At 52.3% G+C, this 15,028-nt stretch overlaps 2 protein-coding genes across 7 annotated transcripts in view; one reads left to right on the top strand and one right to left on the bottom strand.

Moving 5' to 3' along the window:
- Positions 1 to 2,160, bottom strand: part of FCSK (fucose kinase) — a 42,114-nt gene extending 39,954 nt beyond the window's left edge. The window contains exons 1-2 of one of the 5 annotated variants that reach the window (XM_014609156.3): positions 1,650 to 2,160; positions 324 to 483 (exon numbers count right to left, since the gene is read on the bottom strand). The gene's annotated coding sequence lies outside the window, so the exon portion shown is untranslated. The other 4 variants (XM_019489006.2, XM_059713650.1, XM_014609158.3 and 1 more) reach the window with 4 other exon arrangements.
- Positions 2,161 to 2,903: 743 nt separating this feature from the next.
- The window catches only part of ST3GAL2 (ST3 beta-galactoside alpha-2,3-sialyltransferase 2), a 103,293-nt gene continuing 91,168 nt past the window's right edge, over positions 2,904 to 15,028 (top strand). For both annotated transcript variants that reach the window (XM_006272772.4, XM_019489002.2), the window contains exon 1: positions 2,904 to 3,053. The gene's annotated coding sequence lies outside the window, so the exon portion shown is untranslated. The remainder of the gene's footprint in view (positions 3,054 to 15,028) is intronic.

The raw sequence follows: 15,028 nt of genomic DNA, 5'->3' as shown, positions 1-15,028 counted from the left end.
TGGGCACCCCTCTGTAGATCAGGTTCCCAGCCAGTCACAGTTTGTTTGCTTTCTCGGTGCTTAACGAGCACCTACTTTAAATCCTGCCTCTCCTGGCTCATTGCCTTCATATCCCCTCATGTCTTCCCCCTCATAACTGAACAGGTCTTGTGAGATACCACTGACTGATGCCTTTCAAGATTGTACTGGACCCTGGAGCAAACTCCACACAGCAGAGATGAACATCACCAACATGACTAATATTTCCCCAACATCAGACCACTATCCCTCCTACAAAGGCAAAAATCACAGCTGTATTGACCTCAATGAAAGTAGGATCTTACCTAGTATAACTGTCTACACAGTGAAATGTACCATCCAGACCAAGACTGTATCTTGCAGTTTTTTTTGCTGTGGTTCCAATAGGAGCCAGAATGAGTCACCCAGTAAGACTTCTGCTTCTCTGATGCTCTTGTTGGATGTTGAGATGTTGATCTTTATTTCCTGTGATACAAAAGCACCTTCAATTTACTAAAATCCTACAACTGCTTCAACCAAGCAGTGGGTAAAGCAGCACCAGCTGACTGAACTCACTTGGCTTTTCAAATAGCCTTCATAAATGCCATACACAGCACATCTGACTTTAGGGGGACAACCCTGTACCAAAGGAAAACATTTCATATGGCATTTTACTGAAGATATCCAAAGCCAAGATGGTGAATATACCCAATGGAAGATGAGGGCTAGCACATCCTGGACAGCTACCCACAATCACTTAAGATTCATCTTCAGCATACAGCAGTTCAGAAGAGGCCTCTTCTGACTATAATTCAAGGGAAAGCCCAAAACACTCCTCAAATGGATTTTAACTCCTGATTCATGGTAAATAAAATTGGCTAGGTACAAATGAAGGGAGAAACTCCCTGAGGAGAATCTTTCACTAAGGTCTAAGCAAGATACATAACTTTTAAGGTCACAAAAGAGGAAGGAGGCCATATCTGTGCTTAAAACAGGTACCTGTCCTGTGGTGGTAAGTGTCTGCATGTCCACACGAACATGCTAAAGCAGGCTGCTCCACCCTGGCCCACAGGCCCAATGCTGCCCGAGGAACCAGGGTGTCCAGCCAACAGGGCTCCCCACGGGCCGGGAAGGCTGGCAGTGGGGGAGCAGTGCCAATTAGCGCTGCCACCTTCCCCGGTGCCAAGTCCCCAAGCCCTGCGGGGCCAGGCCTCGCCTGCCCGCCTCCCCGCACGGCGGGACCGGGCCACATGCCGCTCCCCTCCGCACCCGCTGGGCTGGGCCTGGCGGTGGGTCCGAGCCGCGGCCACGCCGGGCCCTGCCCATCCAGCCTGCAGGGCCCAAAGGTTGAGCACGGCCGCCGCCAAGGGCCGTCGCCGCACGTGCGCGGGGTAGCGGCCCGAGCTCGGGGACAACGATCAGTGCAGGCGCTGGCGGGCGACGAGCGCCCGCTGCCGCTCAGCTCAGCACCGTCCTGCGGCCAGGGCTCCTCGCGGGCCCGAGCTCCCGGCTCCGTCCTCGGGCCGCTCCACAGCTGCGCACGGACAGGGAACGGCGCGCTTGACTCGGCCTGCCCCGGGGACGGGGACCGGCCCCGGCCCCGGGCCCGGGCCGCACCCCCGCACGGCTCTGCCGGGCGCACCCGCACTCACCGCCCGCCGCAGCCGCAGCCGCCGACGCCCCGGTGCATTCTGGGAGTTGTAGTACACCCCCGCCGCCTTGCCCCTGGGACAACAGGCCCCGCTTGTCATTGCCGCGGCCGCGCCCCTGAGCTCTGGTCTTCGTGGAGCAACGACCGGGGGCATGTGGGAGCCGGGGGTTGAAATACAACTCCCAGGATGCCCCGCGCGTCGCTGGTCACGTGGGCGCAACCCTTGCAGCGGCGCTCGCTCCCTGCCCGTCGTGCCGCCCCCGCCGGCCGTCGCGCGTCACCCAGCGGCAGCGGCCAGCTCGATGTCCTGGGGGGCACTCCGGTGCTGCGGCCGGGGCAGGGGATGCAGCAGCGCCCCCGGGCCGCGCCCGTCTCGCCCGCACCAGGGGCCCCTCGGCCCGTCTCAGGGCAGGTCCCCGCGGGGCTGAAGTCCTCCCTTGCTGCCGGCGCCGGAGGCAGGAGGGTCGGGGACCCGAAGGGGCTGCCCCACAGCCCCAGGCTGGGGCCCCGGTCTCGGGTCAGCTCCGGCGGCGGCCGCGTTAATTGCTGCTGCTGCTCCCCCCCGCTCGCCCCGAGCGCCTCCGCCGGGGGCTGCCCCTGGGGCTTTGCCAGCGCCCCCACCCCGCCTCGCCCCGCCTCCTGCCCGGGCCGGCGCTGGCCGTGGCGCCGAGGCGAGTAACGGGACGTTGAGAGAAAGTCTCGCCCGAGAGCGGGGCTAACTCGTGACTCGGCCTCTACTCCCGGGGAGATCCGCTCTCAACACGGGGCCAGGAATAGGACCGGCTCGGACTCGTGCTGCCACCGCGAGTGAGGCCGGGCAAGTCCCCAGCCGCAGCGCGGCCAGCCCCGGTCGCGAGGAGAGCGGGCCAGGGCCGGGGCCAGACGCGCTGCAGCCCCGCGGGGTCATCGCTGAGGAGCGCAGCGCTTCAGCCGCAGACACCGCCGCTGAGTCCCCGCAGCGCATCCCTGGACAGCCGTCCGGCTGCGCGGTGCACTATGGGACGCGAGTCCCAGCTTGCCCACACCTCCGCCGAGCTTGAAGCAGCACAAAGGCCCGCGGACAGCAAGGCCCAGCAGCCCCTGCGCGCCCCCGGGGGCCGACGGGAGTTGTAGTCCTCGGGCAGGGGGCGCTGAGGCTGGCGGCGTGGGTCTCAGACCCGAGCGCACCACAACTCCCAGCCGCCCGTGCGCCCCCCCCCCCCCAGTGCAATCTCGGCCGGCTGCTGGCGCGGGGGCGGCTCCGGCTGGAGCGGGGATGCCACGGTCGGGGGCGGGTGAAAAGGCGGCGGCTGCGGGGCTTTGTGGTTGAGCGGAGCGGAGAGAAGCTGGGTCTGGATTGCGGCGGCGGGTGTCCGCCGTCCGCGCCCTGCAGGATGCCCAGCTCGGGCTCCCGGAGCGCAGCCAGGTAGCGAGCGAGCACATCCTTTCAGGGCGCGATGGGTGCGGGCGCTGCTGGGTGGGAGCCGCGCCGCGCCGCCGGGCGATCCCCTCGGAGCCCTGCAGTCGCCTTCGCCGCCCGGGCTGTGGAGCGGGAGCGCCCCACGCGGGACCTGCGAGTCTCGGCGGTAGACGGCGCTTTCGCGGCTGCCTGCGGGGCCCGTGACAAACCCCTGCCCTGCGGCGCGGGGCCTCCTCCGCCCGCCTGCCGGCCTTGCCAGGGGGCCTTCTCCGCCCTCCCGCCCTTGCCGCCAGGCTGCCTCCGGGTACGGCGGGGCTGCCCTTGCCGAGGCTCTGGCAGTGCCTCCGGGAGAGGTTGGGAGCGGGAGCGTGGCCCGCCAGCCGCAAGGAGAAGGGGGCTGTCAGCAAGGGCCGTGGAGGAGGAGAGGGCTGTTCCAAGTCTTGCATGGGACGGCTGCAGGCTGAGCCCTCGGGAGCAGAGCTGCTGGCTCCCTCCTTTTCCTTGCTGCACCGGGCAGTCCGGCGCCTCATGGCGTCCAGTCACTTTGGTACTCGGGTTGCTCAACTGGCCAGTCATTTGGCCATGGCTCCCCGCTTGGCCTGGGCTGTGGGGTCTCCCTAGCCAATGCTTTCCTGAGGTGGGGAAAGGCTGTGCTGTGGGCATTCGGCTTTGGTAGTTCATTTTGCAGAAGCAGGACAGGGCACTTTGTAGAAGCAGGTTGCCCCAGTTTACCTGCAGCAGGTTAGGGGGTCATGTCTCTGCTGTGTCAAAGTTGACAGACATATGATGTAGAGTTCAGATTTTGGCTTGTATGGGATGATTGGAAAAGGGATGATCCTGCCTCAGGCAGGGGGTTGAACTAGATGAGCCCTGGAGCTCCCCTCCAGCCCTGCTCTCTCAGGTTCCATTACAAGCCTAAAGGGAATCTTCTTATAAAAGCAGAGTTGGCCAAGCTGTAGAGAAAGCTACCCTCCCCCTGGAAAAAAAAAAAAAGGCAAGTAGTTTGCCAGCAAGAGTCAGTTGTTCTTGGCACCTGGCAAGCACCTTTGCAGAGCAAAGAGGGTTCTTCTCTGTGGTTGTGGAAGGTGCTCTTCTCAAAGTTGTCTCTCAAAGCGTAGCGGTGTCTCTCTTGATCTAAACTTGGTAGCAGGGCTCTAGAGAGAGCCCAGGCCCATGTGAGTTCATAAAGTCTTAAAGGCATGCTCAAAAATGTGCTGCAGTGCAGGTGATGGGACTTGAGTTTACCAGCAAGACAAATAACTGAGCTGACCAGGCACGGACATGAACTGCACAAAGTTGTTTTTTTGGGGCCCTTAACCTCATGCTCAAAACTACAAGTTTTTCCTTCTGACCATGTTTTAGCCCGTTCTCCGGGATTGACGTCTGGCTCCTCCCTTCTGCTTGAGCTTCATGGAAGTCATGTATGTGAAAGTGTGCAAGATGTGGTAGCGCTCTGAGGTTACCGCCTCCTCTTGTCTCATTCCTTTCTTTCCCAAAACTCCTTAACCTACTTTTCTCCAAATGATTTCTTTTTCTCTGCCCATGTGCTGGCTGAAACAATATCTGTTAGGTCTGTTAGCATGTATTTCAGCAGTTGGTGATAGTCTGAGTCCAGTCAGAGTCCAGAGGTGTCTGAGTCCAGTCAGAGGTGTCTGGTATTTATTAGTGATGCTCACGTACTTGCCCAGCTGCCTGCAATAGATTGTACTAAGGCTTTATTTTGAAGCATTCTTGGATAGTAGTATTCTGAATTGCAACCGAGGATTTCAGGGCCTGTTGAGTCTACATACAGTACCCCAACTGGATACTAATGCGATGAGTGAGTGGATGCTGAGCTGCTTGAGAAATCATAAGCTTATTGTCAGCCTGGCTGTAAATGGAGCTGAGTTGCCTGCAGAGGAAGAGTTAAACTGAGCAGACAGGAGGCTGGGCAAAGGTATCTGCACTGGAAAGCATGGTGCAGTGCAAAAGAAGGTATAATCTGAGATGGTGACAAAGGATAGTGCAGCTAGTTTGAGGGGGTGATGGGGTCTCATTTTACAGACTTTGCTTCTACTTCCCTATCTCTGTTTGTTCCCTAAATCTGCAAGTCTCTTTTTCTCTTTCTTGTTTGGAGTCCTAGCCAATTAGCAGAGTTGGCTGCAGCGGTCAGAGGCACTGATGGGGAAGCACAACTTAAAAGCTATGCAGCGTGTAGGAGTGAGCTGTCTTTATCGGAGCCAGATGTTCTGTCTGCAAGCAGTGACTGTTTTCATAGATTCGCAGAGTTGGAAGGGACCTCAGTGAGCCATCTAGTCCGATCCCCTGCCCCTGGCAGGCAAGAAAAGAGTCGCCAACCCTGGGGTCATGTGATCCCAGCCATCTGTCCATTCTCCTCTTGAAGACCCCCAAGGATGGGGTGAGCACCATCTCCCTTGGAAGCCCATTCCAGATTCTGGCAGCCCTGACTGTGAAGAACTTTCTCCTAATGTCCAGCCTAAACCTTCTCTCTAGTAGCTTATGGCCATTGTCCCTTGTCATTCCAGGTGGTGCCCTGATGAACAGATAGTTGCCTACTTCATGTTGCATTCCCCTTATGAATTTGTATGCCGCCGCAAGGTCCTCTCTCAGCCTTCTCTTGGAGAGGCTGAAGAGGTTAAGGTCCCTTAGCCTTTCCTCATAGGGCCTTCCCTGAAGGCCTCTAATCAGGCGAGTGGCCCTTCTTTGGACCCTCTCCAGGTTGTCTGCATCCTGCTTGAACTGCGGTGTCCAGAACTGGACACAGTACTCTAGCTGTGGTCTGACCAGTGCCGCATGGGGGGGGGCAAATAGCTTCCCTGGACCTGTTTGTGAAGCACCTACAGATGCACAACAAGGTGCAATTGGTTCTGCCAACTGCTTAATTGCATTGACAACTCATGTTCATCCTGGAATCAACAGCGACTCCAACAGTGACTGTTGGGGGTAGGGAGGATGGAAATTGTTAACCTTATAATCCTGAGACTGGAGAGACTTTTGTCAGTTAGGTAAGTTGCAATCCTCTGTCTGTCTCTCTGTCCTTTACTACTTCTCTCTGTTGCTGACAGTATTTGCTGTTCCTGATGTTGCACTGCATCTGCCTGTCACAAATGCCTTCGTCTTGATTAAATTTACAAGGATCAAATGGAAAGGAGAGCCCTTACAATGCGATTCATTTGCCAGAGCCTCAGATAAGGGGGAGGCAGTGCTGTTGCAAGCAATAATGTTGAGGTCTACGCTCCAATGTTGTCGGTTTAATAGGCTCAAAATTGGCAGTTTCCCAGCTTTATTAAAGTTTCCTGACTAGCCAAGGTGATGGAAATGGTTGGCCTCTGCCCACTGCTGTTAATTAGAAAGACAGGCATGTGGTGTACGGTTTCAGGGTGAAATGCTCTGTGTTGTGCTAGTTCCTATCCTCTGCAGAAATGCATCCTGCTGTTTCCTCTGTGTAGAGACCTCCATCTCGGCTACAAGAGCCCTGCATATGGGAGAATCCTGTCCGGGAAGGCATTTCCTGTAGCCATAGCTCTGCCTGGGGCTTGTATATTTTCAGAATACAATGAATGCACTGAGCCTCATGCCCCCAAGGAACAGGAACAGTAATATCTTTGTCTTGCACTGGGATCAACTGCATAGCAGAGTGACTTGCTGAAGATCAGATGGTAAGTCAGTGGCAGTCAGCAGTAAGACTTGGAGTTTGAATCTGACCTATCCAGCTGTTGAAGGGATGCTTCCTCTGCTGGTCAGTTGAAGTGATTGTGTATTTCAGCCCACTGCTGCTCAGGGCCACTTTCTTTTGTGGTGTCACTTCTTGGATGAACCACAGCTGCCTGCCTTACTGAATCGATTGGTCTGCAGATTTTTGCTGGCAATGGCATTGGACAGGGTGCAGTTGAGTGAGTTGCAGGTGTCTCAGATCCTCTGTGACTGGCAGTCTGGGGTGAGGCAGGAGCCATCTTGTAAGCTCAGCACATTTTGCTCTTGGTGATCAAGTGAAAGAGAGCCTGCAATGTTGGTCTTGCAGGACTTTCTTAGACTGATCTTCAATAAGCTCTGGACCTTTCAGGCTTCTAAGCAGCTGCTCATGGTCTCTGTAAACGTCATTGTCCCAGGGCTGAAACCAGCATCCATGTCAATTTTGCTTCTCTAACAGCCTGCTAAAAGCTCTCAAAGGGTGGGTGGCAGCTTTGGGGTGAGGGGGTTAGGAGCTAGGAGTTTTAATAACAGCTAGGCAACTTTGGATATATGTGTTGCCTGGGTCCTAGAAAGTCAACGGTTATGATAGTGGCACCTGATGCAGTTCCATCTCTCTCTAGATGTACACGAGAAGATGTGACTAGAAATGTCATTTCTAGACCATGTAACTGGCATAGCCTTAAACACTATTTTTACCTGATAGTCTTCTAGTGAAGACCAGCCCACAAAAAACTTTCAGGTGGGGACTTCTTTCCCCATAAGGATCTGGGAGAGAAATAAGGAATACATAAGTGAAATGTGACACTTTGGTAAGTTGGAAGTAATTTGGAGAACAGAACTCTGCTTGCCTGGCTGCTGGTCTAATGCCATGTTGCCCTCCAGCAGTCTCTTGCTGCAGTATCAGACAGCATATGTAAGCTGAGTGAGCTGGGTTGGTCATAGCTTTTAGGACCAAAATGGGTCACTGCAGCAGTCTTCCTTGTTCCCATGCATACAACAGGCCGGAAACGGTTCCTGCATGGGTGAACTTTGCTTGTCATTATCAAGCAGTGAATTATGCTGTTTTAGGGTGCTATGCAGATCTGATGCATTGGACTTTGGTATACTCCTTGAGCTCATACTTCTTTCCCCATGTCGCCCGAGAAACAAAACAATCAATGTGACTCATGACAAATAGCATGCCATTTTACAGCCTTGTGTGCTACTGTGATAGGGGTGTTTTAATGGCATGTATAGTGTCATTCCTCCACAGAACTATTTGCTTTCTGGTTATGTACCATTCCCATTATCCCTCTTCCAGTGGAAGTGATGGAAGGTCCATTACTCAGTCAAAGCATAAAAAACCCCAAAACAAACAAAAGTACAGCAGGGAATAATCCTGTGGGACAGAGGGCTAAAATACAGGACCTCAAGTCTCTTTGTCTCTATAAAGTGTGTTAGCAAAGTCCTGTACAGCTTTCAGTCCATATAGGAACAGGCACACAAAGTCTCTCTTGTAGTCATCAGTGACTAGTAGATGCTGACTTTTAGTGTGGAGGGATATTAATTCACAGGGATAAGGATGATCCTGCCTAAAGCAGGGGGTTGGACTAGATAACCTCTGGAGGTAATTTCCAGCCCTACTTCTCTCTGATTCTGTGAGAAGTCTCGTATAAGGGAATCTCTGTGCATGGGATCAGGGTATCTGGATGCCTTGCATCATTCTTCTGGCAAAAGCAAGCAGTACATTTACAGTGAAGCAACAAGTCAAACATGAATACTGAACATAGATTAGCCAAAGGATCGGACTCAAACTTGCAGTCTATTGCTGATTTTCCTATGCCCATGGACCCCTGGCACAGCAAATTTGCTGGTGGAAGCTCTAGCATAGAGAAGGTGCTGGCCACCATTCATGTCTCAGTTGGCAAGGTGCTGAAGTTAGTTTTGGGGGCTTCGATCCAATATGGGGCCTTCTGTACTTCTGTGGCCCAGGTGGGTGTTCTTGCCACTTCTCTTGCTAACAGATTTAGGCAGTGGAGAATCTTTGGGAAGTTGAGTGCAAGTTCTGCTTATGTCCCTGATCCTGAAACCACATTATCCTGAACTTGTCCATGAGCTTAGCTAAGGGGAAGAGTAAAGGTATGACCGTTCATAAGTGCCTGCAAGGTTATAGCTCATAGGTCCAGGTCCCAATGGTAAGCATATCCCAATGCACCAACCCATGCCCAGCCATGGTGGTGACCTTGGCAGCAAATCCATGCTGAAATGGGCTATGTTATCTGAGCTTTCCTTCCATTCTTGGATGTTTAGTGTCAGCAGACAAGTAAGATCTATTGATAAGTAGAGGTAGGACTGTGGGTGGGAGAGCAGTCTAGCATTGCTGCTTGCTGCCTGCTCTGTGGTTAATTGGGATTCTGTTCCCTGAAGCTGCCTGGCTTGAAATTGGAGCCCTACTGCCTGACTCTGTGTGTGAAATAATCTGCTCTGTGACAATGATGAGACTTTCAGCTGAGTTGTCAAGTAGCCATCACATGGTGGTCTCTAAATGCAGTGTTTCTGATCTCCTGGCTTTGCAGGCCTTGGTAGCTCTCCTGTGATGCAGGAGCTGTGTAACTTGGCCTGCAGGAAGGAGATGCAGTTTAATTGCTTCTCTCTCCTCCTGTTGCATTTTTTTTCAATTCACACAAGAGTGCAAACTGCTAATTGGTCTCTAGTGGCTGGCTGGCTTCACTGCTTCACAAGCCAGAGCAACAAGCTGTTATTTATAGGACTCTTAGTGCAGTTGTTCTTTCCTTCAAGATCTAAATAGATTTGGTGAGGGGAACTTGGGTTGTATTGAGGGTAGAATGTGTGCAATCACATGTGGATGGGGTGGAAGTCTGCTGCTGCTGAGATCAGTGACCTCTTAAAAACAGGACTGCACTGGCAAAGATGTAGATAGTCCAGACTTTCTGGCTCCTTCCCCTAGATGTGTACATGGAGTGCTGTGGCTGCATTTTCCTAAACCTTCTGAAAACTGTGTCACTCTCTGCAGAATAAAACTTGGTTGTGGTGAAAGGGCTCCCCTTCTATGCTCTGCTTTCCCATCTTTGGGAAATGATTGGCTTGTCTTCAGAACATGACTCTTCCCTTTTCTTCTGGGTCTGGAGCAATGAAATGTTCTACATGCTAATATTAGCTCAGAAGGCAATGGATGCCAGTAAATGCCCACTGAACTGCCTTGTTCACCTCCTGATTTGGGGCCATTTCAGGCTCTGTGTAAACTCTAGCATCTCTGAGCTGGCTGCACTTCATGTCCTGAAAGGTCTCAATGCCACAGCCAGAGACTAACTCTCAACAAATATAAATGAGAGCTCAGACTCTGAGAAGCCTATCTACATTCCACAGACTCATCTGCAGGGCATTAATTCATAAACAGCAAAGAGAACCCCCCTCTCCACCCCCCACCCCTCAAGTATTTTACTGTAATGGGAGCAAATGCTGCAGTGCTGCTGAAACATTATTCAGTCATCTAATATGGCTTTTTAAAATTGACCATTAGTTCAGGAAAGTGGGTTTTTTGGTTGGTTGGGTTTTTTTGTTTTCTTTTAAGGATCTAGCAAAAGACATACCAGTCAGGAGAAAATTGCCAGTGCTGTAAAGGCTGGGTCAGCTTCTCTGCTGCTGGTTTGTACAGCACCTACCATGTGGACATCCTGCTGGGCCCCTTACAAGTGCTGCTGTAATGCAGGTTATTCAAGAAGAGCAGACAGTTGCTTTCCTCTGCCCCGTTGCCCTCCAGAGCAGAGGCTAGTGTTCAGTGGGTAAGCAGTCATTTAATCCTTTACAAAAGCCTTCATTTGGAGAAGCTGCCTTGAGCCTCGCAGGGAAGAGAGGAGGCATCTGAACATCCACCTCCATGAAACACATTCTGGAGTGGGGCAGAAGGGAAAGGCTTCTTAGAAGGCCCACGCTTTGCTTGTTTGTTTAAAGGTCCTTTTTTTTTTTTTTTTTTTTCTCCCACAGGAGATGGTTGTTGGTGTCTGAGATAAGTGCCAGTAAGCTTGGACTGTTCATCTGCATAAGGAACAGCGTCTCTGCTGCTGCTGTGTAAATCGGGCTTCTGCAGTGGGCTGTGAAATCTGTAGGAATCTCTGGTTCTTCGCCTGGTTTAAAATCAGTTTCCTTACTGGTTGTATCTAATGCTGACAAATGTGTTGCTTCTCTCATTTAACGAGGCTCCTTTCCTTCCCAGCCTGGCTTCCTTGGATTAGTGCATTTTATCCATTGGTGCCCTCCTTCCTGATGATCTTTTTTGCCTCTGGGGAAATCCACAGCCTCTAGGCTGCAGTGAGATTTTTCTCTCTCAGGCCACCAGGAGAAGGCAGCCAGGATGCGTGTGCCTTCTGATTTGCCAGTCCCATAGGCTTCCCTTGAACTGCACCTGGAATTCTGCTGTTAGATAGGCTTGGAAATATCCTTTGTGGAGACCTGATTAGCTTCCCCTTGAGTTTGGCTCTTCCCCTCCCCTTGCCAAAGCTGTAGGTTGCTGGCAGTTATCAGCTCCTTGGAGCCTAGGCCTATCAGATTCCTGGGGGAGCAGTAATAGCCTGAGAGACTGGGAAAGCCTGTATCCAGTGACATGCGTGGGACAGGATGGCAGAGTGGAGGAGAGATGCAGCCCCTGGCAGACAGTGCATCTGTGACAGTCACACTTTGTGTTCTCTGTCTGTCTTGTGCTGCTTTAGTGTTTCCTTCCTTGCTGGTACAAATGGAAAAGCTTCCTGTTGCTGTTCCTGCCTACCTGATTCCTTTGTTAAGTCATGCAGGGGCTAAGGAGGCCCTCTGGAGTGGGAAGGCAGGGGAGGGCTGTGACATGGGAAGCTTTTCCAGGTGTCCCTATTTATCCCTTTTCAGGGGCTGGGAGGAGGGGTGGGGATGGGTCTGCCAGAGGATGGTGTAACAGAGGGGAGAATCCTTGACTAGCAGGTACCCAGTTGCTCACACTTATCAGAATGAGGAAGGGAGGTGGGGCCTGATCCTGCCCTGGCTACATCCTCCTTTTCTTATTCCCTGCATGGAGGGGAAGGGGAGGGATAGGGCACCTTAAAGACTGGCTCCTACTATATTGGCCTCACATGTTAGGGTAGTTTCAGCAAAATGCCCAGCCAAGTATTGTCCCCTGCTGTTGCTCATTTGGCAAGCTCCCCACTGCACAGGTCTCCTGGGTACTTCTCTGGTGCCTGTTGCTTCAGAATGGCAGTGTGTTTTTAATGGAGATCAGGGGAGTCTTCTCACTTCCTTACCACATGGTAGCTGTCCAAACCAAAAGGCCTCTCTACTTCCTGAGCCATTAACCTCATGTCTGGGAAGTGTCAGGTCTGCAGCCTCCTCTCCAACTTCTGGACTAGTTTGTTTATTTTTAAAAAAAATTGGACTGAGAACCAGTCATCTTTTGTGGATGGCCCTGACAGAGGCTTGGGGCTGTTGTGTTGTTTCATAGATGCTAGGGTTGGAAGGGACCTCAATAGATCATCGAGTCCGACCCCCTGCATAAGCAGGAAAGAGTGCTGGGTCTAGATGACCCCAGCTAGATGCTCATCTAACCTCCTCTTGAAGACCCCCAGGGTAGGGGAGAGCACCACCTCCCTTGGGAGCCCATTCCAGACCTTGGCCACTCGAACTGTGAAGAAGTTCTTCCTAATGTCTAGTCTAAATCTGCTGTCTGCTAGCTTGAGGCCATTATTTCTTGTAACCCCCGGGGGCGCCTTGGTGAATAAATACTCACCAATTCCCTTCTGTGCCCCCGTGATGAACTTATAGGCAGCCACAAGGTCGCCTCTCAACCTTCTCTTGCGGAGGCTGAAAAGATCCAGTTTCTCTAGTCTCTCCTCGTAGGGCTTGGTCTGCAGGCCCTTAACCATACGAGTGGCCCTTCTCTGGACTCTCTCCAGGTTATCCGCATCCCTCTTGAAGTGTGGCGCCCAGAATTGCACGCAGTACTCCAACTGCGGTCTGACCAGCGCCCGATAGAGGGGAAGTATCACCTCCTTGGACCTATTCGTCATGCATCTGCTGATGCACGATAAAGTGCCATTGGCTTTTTTGATGGCTTCGTCACACTGCCGACTCATGTTCATCTTGGAGTCCACTAGGACTCCAAGATCCCTTTGTGTTGGCTTAAATCTGATAATGGAACCTTGGATTTGTATATTGGCTGGGAAGCACCTAACTTTGAGGTGACTCTCGGTTCCTTGCCTTGCTGAGAGACAGCTTCTCAAATTATCACTTGCTTGCTAGTCACTGGGTAGTACAAAATGCTACAGGTACCTAGGGAATTTGGGGCACTCCTCCTAGACCCCTACCCCTCGCATACTACCTCCATGGCTGCTTTCTCTCTTATGCTTATCCTCCTGAATGCTGCTGTGGTGAGGATGACTCCTTTAATTTTGCTCTTCTTCCAGCCTCTCCTCCACGTCCAATACCAGAATCATTCCTTATCTTGCCAGCATTAGAGTGAAAATGGACACAATGCTTGTCAGTATTTTCTGCCACCCACAGGTTCTGAATAAGGGAGATGGAAACTGACAAGACTTGGCTTGAATTTTGTTAAGGAGCTCCTGGAGGAACTACTCTGAGCAGGCGTTGTCAATCTGCAGTTGTAGGCAGCCCATCTCCAGGTACTTTGGCTGGTACAAGATGCTTGAAATTCGCAAAAGGCAACTTTGCCCTCCCAGAAAAGCTTCGGTAGCATGGCTCTTCCAAGACTGATTTAGTTGTTCTCTGCCTAATGGAAAAGAGAAGTCACAGGGACCTGCCTGCAGTGCAGTAATCACGAAGGGTGTAGGTGCATGTAACGATTTAGCTGTTCCCAAATGACATTGATTGGGAACAACTATCACAGGTCAGAGCTGTCCCTATGTAGATTGTCCTGGCATTCCACAGAGAAGGGCCACCTTTTGCTGTGGCTCCAACACCAGGGGGTGAGAGTGAACACCAGTCCAGAATGCATCTCATTGGGTGAATGCTTGCCACCCATGCTACAGGTCACCCACCACCTGAGCTGGGGACATTTTCACTTTTCTGTTTTCCCTTCTCTTCCAGACTGCATGATATAGCCTAATGCTTGCTGCTACTCCTGTAGCCTGCTTGCATTTTCAGCACAGGCCACTCAGGCCCCCAGGCAGCTGGAAGTACTGGGAAAATGTGAATAACTGTGTCAGTGCAGGAGAGTTTAAGAACAAGAGGCTCCCATGTGTGCCCTTGAAGCAAGGTGGAGGAGGGGGCAGAGAGAGAGAGCCCGAGCAAGTTAAGTAGTGAGCCAGCCATCTGATCTCCATGCCGTCACTACCTTGCCACAAAGTCCAGTTGTGTGTCTTTTGTCTGCAAGGCATTATGGGACTTCTGATGTATTTGCAACTTCCCCTGGAACAGCAGATGAGAGGGAGAGGAGGAAACAATAACAGATTTCTATGCTTTTAATATTCTCATGGAAAAACATGTCTGTAGTTCTGCAAGTGTTGGCACCATTCAAATGGCAGTTGCCTTAGCGTCTCAGATGTGTTTGGTCAGCTGGTGTGAAAGAGCCAGTCTCCCCCACCCTTCCCTTGCTGCAGGGGGTGAGAACGTGTTGGGCCCCTCCATGCACAGAGTGCTTCTTGGGGACAAAGCCACCAGAACACTACAGAACTTACCCCACGGCCTGAGAAGAGACCAGTGCACCTGCACAAGGAAAAGCACCCTCTGTTCCTGAAAAGGACAGTAAGCAGCTGCTGTCCTGTCCAGCAGGCCTCCTCTGAGCTACAGATTGACTTTGTATCCCCCTGGAGAATTCAACTGGACCCCTCTAGAGAGTACTGTTGCTTTGCCAATCAGCATGCTCTGGAGCTGGTGGGAGGGAATGTCCAGCTAGGACTCTTTCTCCCCATCCCTTTCCTGCCCCACATTGAAGCCCTGTGCTAAATTAAAAATAAACTTGGCTGTGGCAGCCTCCTTAGGGGGAAAGTATCAGCATTTCAGCTGCTCTCGGAGGCTTGCCAGATGCCCAGACCTTTTTTTCCAGATCTTGTGAAGTCAGGCATTGTGTTACTCGCATGCATACAGACAGCGGCTCCTTCCCAAAGTGAGCCTCATTAGAACACTTCTCTGAGAGTGGATCTCCCCCCTCCACAGTATAAAAAGATCCTGATGTTGGCGCGCTGTGAGTGCCCTGGTACACAGCTTGCAAAAGCAAATGGTTTTAGGCCTGGGGCAACTACTTGCAGAACTCTTCAGAGAGGTTTGAGCAGCCCAGTTTTTCTGCTTCCAGATTACCCATTATGTCTCTTCTG

Source organism: Alligator mississippiensis, chromosome 10, assembly GCF_030867095.1.
Source record: "Alligator mississippiensis isolate rAllMis1 chromosome 10, rAllMis1, whole genome shotgun sequence".
NCBI classification, from domain to species: domain Eukaryota; kingdom Metazoa; phylum Chordata; order Crocodylia; family Alligatoridae; genus Alligator; species Alligator mississippiensis.
The sequence above is the reverse complement of the archived record's forward strand: the minus strand, read 5'-3'. Positions and strand labels throughout refer to the sequence as shown.